Source organism: Eriocheir sinensis, chromosome 53 (genome assembly GCF_024679095.1).
Source record: "Eriocheir sinensis breed Jianghai 21 chromosome 53, ASM2467909v1, whole genome shotgun sequence".
NCBI lineage: Eukaryota > Metazoa > Arthropoda > Malacostraca > Decapoda > Varunidae > Eriocheir > Eriocheir sinensis.
Window position 1 is genome coordinate 10,180,716 of NC_066561.1, and position 7,500 is coordinate 10,188,215.

Here is a 7,500-nt window from a genome sequence, read left to right on the forward strand (position 1 = left end):
TCTAACCTTCATCTTTTTATGTGAGGATAGACTGAAGCATTTAAATCTAACCTTCATCTTCTTAAGTGAGGATAGACTGAAGCATTTAAATCTAACCATCATCTTTTTATGTGAGGATAGACTGAAGCATTTAAATCTATCCATCATCTTCTTAAGTGAGGATAGACTGAAGCATTTAAATCTAACCATTATCTTTTTGTGAGGATAGACTGAAGCATTTAAATCTAACCTTCATCTTCTTATGTGAGGATAGACTGAAGCATTTAAATCTAACCATCATCTAATTATTCGTCCACCTCCACCACCATCACCTCCACTTCATCACCATCATCACCAACTATCGCCTTAACTGTTCCCATTATCTCCATTTTTATCACCATTTCCATTGCCATCATCACTACCATCCAATTTTCAACCTCCTTCACCATCTGTATTGCTCCTTCCCTCTCACCATCACCATCAACACCACTATCACCACCACCACTGTTACCATCACCGCCAGCACCAGCATCTCCAGCACCACCACCACCGCCATCACCAGCATCTCCAGCACCACCATCACCGCCAGCACCAGCATCTCCAGCACCACCACCACCACCACCATCACCACCACCACCACCACCATAAATTGTTTAAAACGACTTTTAGCCTCTCCCTGTGACGACCTGTTGAGCTGAAACACTAAACGCTTGAGAGGAGGAGGAGGAGGAGGAGGAGGAGGAGAAGAAAAACAGAAACGATTAGGAGTAAGGAAAGAGATTATTAAACAGGGAGGAAGAAGAGGAAGAGGAGGAGGAAGAGGAGGAGGAGGAGGAGGAGGAGGAGGAGGAGGAGGAGGAGGAGGAGGAGGAGGAGGAGGAGAAGAAAAACAGAAACGATTAGGAGTAAGGAAAGAGATTATTAAACAGGGAGGAAGAAGAGGAAGAGGAGGAGGAAGAGGAGGAGGAGGAGGAATGGATTGAAGAAGAGAAGAACAAAAATGATTAGGAGTAAGAAAAAAAAAAAGATAATTAAACAGTATATAATAGCAGGTAAGGAAGGAGGAGGAGGAGGAGGAGGAGGAGGAGGAGGAGGAGGAGGAGGAAGAAGATGATGAAGACTCAAGACAAAGATAAATCAACACAAGTGAATAAGCGACGCATCAAGAGAGAGAGAGAGAGAGAGACAGAGAGAGAGAGAGAGAGAGAGAGAGAGAGAGAGAGAGAGAGAGAGCATAAAATCTCCACATTTCTTCCTCCGGCAATGAGATAAGCGTGAGTTTCCCTCCACTTTCATCCTATATTCTCTCTCTCTCTCTCTCTCTCTCTCTCCTAAGCACGGAAGAGTGAGATTTACAGGAGGAGGAGGAGAAAAGGAGGAGGAGGAGGAGGAGGAGGAGGAGGAGGAGGAGGAGGAGGAGGAGGAGAGAAGATGGTTTAAGAAGGAGAACGATGAAAAATGGAATTGGGTGGAGATGGAATCGAGTAGGAAGAGATGAAGATATGGAATGAGGAATGGAGGAGGAGGAGGAGGAGGAAGTGGAAGAGATGGAAGAAGACGAAGGAGAAAACGAAGAAGACGAAGACGAAAAGGAAGAAGAAAAATACGGAAAGGAAGAAGAAGAAGAAGAAGAAGAAGAAGAAGAAGAAGAAGAAGAAGAAGAAGCCGAAGACGAAAAGGAAGAAGAAAAATACGGAAAGGAAGAAGAAGAAGAAGAAAAAAAGAAGCCGAAGACGAAAACGAAGAAAAAGAAGCAGAAGAAGAAGACGAAGAAGACGAAGAAGAAGAAAAAGAAGAAGAAGAAGAAAAAGGAGTGACGCTCAGGGAGAGAAATAGAAAACGAATAAGAAAAAGGAGAATCAGATTAAGAAAAGAATCGAATGGAAAAGTGACAATGGATGGAGATAGGAGAATGGAAAAGATAAGGAGGAGGAGGAGGAGGAGGAGGAGGAGGAGGAGGAGGAAGAGGAGGAGGAGGAGGAGGAGATTTAAAGATTTAGGAACAGGTTGGTTTACACAATGTGCGTTTCTTTCTCTCCATTTCTTCCTCCTCTTCCTCTTCTTCCTCCTCCTCCTTCCTCTTCTCCTCCTCCTCCTCTATTTAATCTTCTCCTTCGCCTTTTTCTCACATATATTTTCCTTTTCTTTTTCTTTTTCATCTTCTCTTCCTCCTCCTCCTCCTCCTCCTCCTCCTCCTCCTCCTCCTTTCAATTACCTCCTTTAACATCTGGTGGATAATATAACTTCCTCCACACTTCCTCTTCCTCCTCCTCCTCCTCTTCCGTCCTCATAAATCATCGCGTCTGAGGAGGAGGAGGAGGAGAGGAGGAGGAGAAGGATTGGGCTCATAACCTTCCCTCCCTTCCCTCCAAAAGTTCCTCCAAGTCGCATACATTTGCTCTTCCAACAGGACGAATATTCCTCCATTATTTCACAGGAGGGAGAGAAGGAAGGGAGGGAGAGGGAGGGAGAAATGGAGAGAAGTCGGTCTAGATAATATCCATGAATTTGAATATTTCTCTGAGACATCCATTCTTCACGACACTTACTGAGGAGGAGGAGGAGGAGGAGGAGGAAGAAGAGGAGGAGGTAAGGAGGGAAAGGAAGAAGTAGGAGAAGGAATGAATGAAAGGAGAAAGGAAGAAAGGAGGGAAGAAATAAAATGTAGGAGGGAGGGAGGGAAATTAAGGAGAGAAGGAGAGAGAGGGAAGGAATGTATGAAGGAAGGGAAGGAAGAAGGGAGGGAGGAAAAGAGGAAAAGGAAGGAGGGAAAGAGAGGAAAGAAGGAGAGGAGAAAGGGGAAGAAATGGGAGATAGAGAGGGAAGGAATGAGAAAAGGAAGGAAGGAAGGAAGGAAGGGAATGAGAGGAAAGGAGAAGGATAGAAAGGGGAAGAAATGAGAAATAAAGAGGAAAGGAATTGGAAAAGGAAGGAAGGAAGGAAGGAAGGAAGGGAATGAGGGGAAAAGGAGGAGGATAGAAAGGGTAAGAAATGAGAAATAGAGAGGAAAGGAATTGAAATAGGAATGAAGGAATTGGAAAAGGAATGAAGGAAGGAAAGGAGAAGAAGAAAAGAAGGAGGGCAAGGTAGGAATGAAGAAGACCATGAAAAATCGTACACAGGAAATGAATGATGAATGAACGGAGATATTAAAACGATGCTGCCTGACGTTAGATAAATGAAAGCTTGCGAGATGGGCCATAATGAAAAAACGAGAGAGAGAGAGAGAGAGAGAGAGAGAGAGAGAGAGAGAGAGAGAGAGAGAGAGAGGAGGAAACGATGCGAAGGAAAAGAAATATGGAAAACAAGTAAATAGATTAGCTTATGAATTTGGTGATAATGAAAACAACGGAAGAGAGAGGAAGAGAAGGAGGAGGAGAAAGAAAGGAAGAGAAAGTAAGGAAGAGAAAGAAAGGAGGAAAAGATGCAGAGGAAAAGAAATATGGAAAACAGGTTAATAGATAAGCTTGTGATTTTGATAATAATAAAAAAACTAAAAAAAACTGGAGAGAGGAGGAGGAGGAGGAGAAAGAAAGGAAAGGAGGAAAAGGAGAGAAATAAGGAAGAGAAACTATGGAGGAAAACATGATAATTGATGAATGAATGAAAATAATTGAGGAAAAGAAGTGAGGAAAAGACACGCATTGACGAGGAAAAGCCGAAAATCATGCAGGAAAATATGAGGAAAACTACCAATGAAAAAACTACTAGAGGAAAAGAAAGAAAGGAAGGAAACTATGGAGGAAAACATAATAATTGATGATGGGATGAAAAGAAATGAGGAAAAGATACACATCGACGAGGAAAAGCAGGAAACTACGCAGGAAAATATGAAGAAAACTACCTATGAAAAAAAATATTATAGAGGAAAAGAAAGGAAAGAAGGAAAAGAAAAGTATAGGAGCAAGGAGGAAAACAGGAAGCCGGTAGTGAGGAAAAGATGCAAAAACCGACAAGGAAAAGCAGGAAATTACGCGGGAAAATATGAAGAAAACTACCTATGAAAAAAAATATTATAGAGGAAAAGAAAAGTGTGCAGGAAGAGGGAGGAAAACAGGAAGCCGGTAGTGAGGAAAAGAGGCAAAGACCGACAAGGAAAAGAAGGAAATTACGCAGGAAAATATGAAAACTATCGATGAAAAAAAATATTATAGAGGAAAAGAAAAGTGTGCAGGAAGAGGGAGGAAAACAGGAAGCCGGTAGTGAGGAAAAGAGGCAAAAACCGACAAGGAAAACCAGGAAATTACGCAGGAAAAGAAGGACAGGTGCGTCTCGGGTAACATAAATCTCTTCGCCTTTTATCCTGGCAGTGAAAAATCTTGCCCGCCTGATCTGACGCAATTTTGGGTTTATTACAGTTTATTTTTCACTATTTTTTAATATATTGAGAACTTGTGAATAGGTTTTCCTCTAAGCTTCATTTTTTTCATAACTAATACCAGAAAAAAAATGAATAACGTCTCTTTTGAAATTTTCGGAATGAGAAAATTATATTGTTCAGGATTGAGTTTACTTTTAACTTTTTGTGTATATTGAAATTTTGTGATAGTGATGCCTTCTAAGCCTAAATATTTTCCTTGTTAACAAAAAACAAAAGGAAAAACAGCTTCTCTTCTCTCTAAAATATTGAGAACGTGTAATTTTCCTGAGTGTGTGTGGAAATTCCCCTCCGAAGAATCGTTCACCTTTACTAATATGGTCCACAAATAAAGACTCGGTTTAGAATAGGTTATGAAAAACAGTAGTCATCACTTACCTAATTATCACCGGGTCCTAATACACGAAAGTAGGTCCCAGTTGCTGTAAGGACTCACTCCCTGGATTTCCGCTTCCGCTCCACTGAGGAGAGTCAACACTGTAAGCAGAGAGGGAATGAATCACTTGGCGTCCACAAACATAGTCGAGATATCGTTAATCACTGTAGCATGTGGGATCAAATATATATGGCAATGTACCTTAACCCCTCGACTGCGAGATATCTGTAATCACTGTAGCATGTGGGATCAAATATATACAGCAATGTACCTTAACCCCTTGACTGCGAGATATCTGTAATCGCTGTAGCATGTGGGATCAAATATATACAGCAATGTACCTTAACCCCTTGACTGTGAGATATCTGTAATCACTGTAGCATGTGGGATCAAATATATACGGCAATGTACCTTAACCCCTTGACTGCGGATTTCCGACAAGAAGACATCGCCAAGCTACAGGAATGAAAAAAAAGTGGCTGCTACAATTCAATGAAGAAAAATGTAGTCACGCACCTTGGCAGGGAATATCCAGCATACTAATACCACATGGGAAACACTCCACTATCCACAACAGAGGCAGAGAAAGACCTGGGAGTATATATTATCAGGCTACCAGTGAAAGCCAAATCCGTGCCAATCGCAGTAGAAGGGTTAGGCGGGTGATCTTCCTGTCTCGTAACCAAACACGTGTAACTTTGATATGTGCCGAACCGTGGCCAGGATTCTCAGACGCTATCAAATTTCACAACATATATTTCCAAAGGTTACGAAGGAGGTTAGTCGGGCTGTCATAAGTGTTTTTACGGTCACAGTGAAGCAGAACGGCCAAACTATTACTGGGCTCATTAAACTATCCAAGTAAATACTGATACAAGGGGCTTTCGGTTCTCACCAAAAATATTATAAAAGGTCACATAAGAGATTAATTGGGCTGTCTAAAGTGTTTTTTATGATCACGGTGAAACAGCACTGTCAAACTATTACTGGGCTCATAAAACTACCCATGGAAATACTAACACAAGAAACTTTCGGCTCTCACTATAAGTATTTTCAAAGGCCACAAAAGAGATTAGTCGGGCTGTCATGAGTGTTTTTTATGGTCACAGTGAAAGAGTCTTGTCAAACTATCACTAGGCTCATAAAACTACCCATGGAAATACTAACACAAGAAACTTTCGGCTCTCACTATAAATATTTTCAAAGGTCACATAAGAGATTAGTCGGGCTGTCATGAGTATTTTTTAGGGTCACAGTCAAACAGCCTTGTCAAACTATCACTAGGCTCATAAAACTACCCATGGAAATACTAACACAAGAAACTCGGCTCTCACTATAAGTATTTTCAAAGTCCACAAAGGAGATTAGTCGGGTTCTCGGGAGTGTTTTTAACGTTCATGGTGCAGAAGCCATGTCAAACTACCACTGGGCTCATACAACTACCCATGGAAATACTTGTACAACCTCTACGAAAGCCTTGTCTAATGTGTGTGTGTGGACCCCGAGCTACAATGCAACACCTTTCATCTCATTTCCAGTTATACATGTCACCTACCAGTACGGCTACAAAGCATAAACACACGCAAAATAGTACCGCTAGCTGAATATGGTACCTTTAATTCGCCCTAAAAAGCATAAACACACGCAAAATAGTACCGCTAGCTGAATATGGTACCTTTAATTCGCCCTACAAAGCATAAAGACGCAAAATAGTACCGCTAGCTGAATATGGTACCTTTAATTCGCCCTACAAAGCATAAACACACGCAAAATAGTACCGCTAGCTGAATATGGTACCTTTAATTCGCCCTAATAAGCATAAAGACGCAAAATAGTACCGCTAGCTGAATATGGTACCTTTAATTCGCCCTACAAAGCATAAACACACGCAAAATAGTACCGCTAGCTGAATATGGTACCTTTAATTCGCCCTACAAAGCATAAACACACGCAAAATAGTACCGCTAGCTGAATATGGTACCTTTAATTCGCCCTAATAAGCATAAACACACGCAAAATAGTACCGCTAGCTGAATATGGTACCTTTAATTCGCCCTACAAAGCATAAACACACGGAAAATAGTACCGCTAGCTGAATATGGTACCTTTAATTCGCCCAACAAAGCATAAACACACGCAAAATAGTACCGCTAGCTGAATATGGTACCTTTAATTCGCCCTAGAAGCATAACACACACAAAATAGTACCGCTAGCTGAATATGGTACCTTTAATTCGCCCTAGAAAGCATAACACACACAAAATAGTACCGCTAGCTGAATATGGTACCTTTAATTCCCCCTAAAAAAACTTAATACAGACGAAACAGTACCGCTAGCTGAATATGGTACCTTTAATTCGCCCTACAAAGCATAAAGACGCAAAATAGTACCGCTAGCTGAATATGGTACCTTTAATTCGCCCTACAAAGCATAAAGACACGCAAAATAGTACCGCTAGCTGAACTTGGTACCTTTAATTCGCCCTAAAAAAACTTAATACAGAAGAAATAGTACCGTTATGAAAACATATACAAAAAGTACCGCTAGTAAATTTTGGTACCTTTATCTTCGCCCTAGAAATCATTAGTAGACCCAAAATAACAGCGCTGTAAATGTACATATACACACAATGGAACCGCGAGTGTATTTCCCTGGTTTTCGCGTGAGGGTTCGCAGTCATGAGAAAATGATTTGGCCGCGCATCAAACTCCCCGCCGCAACCTGATGAAACAAAAGGAAATTATATGAAAAAAAAAAAAAAACGCC

The 7,500-nt window shown here is 41.2% G+C and overlaps 1 long non-coding RNA gene across 1 annotated transcript in view; it reads right to left on the minus strand.

Moving 5' to 3' along the window:
* The window catches only part of LOC126983367 (uncharacterized), an 85,849-nt gene that overhangs the window by 34,244 nt on the left and 44,105 nt on the right, over window positions 1-7,500 (minus strand). Inside the window, exon 3 of the long non-coding RNA XR_007735820.1 lies at window positions 4,736-4,834. This is a non-coding gene — a long non-coding RNA (uncharacterized LOC126983367). The remainder of the gene's footprint in view (window positions 1-4,735; window positions 4,835-7,500) is intronic.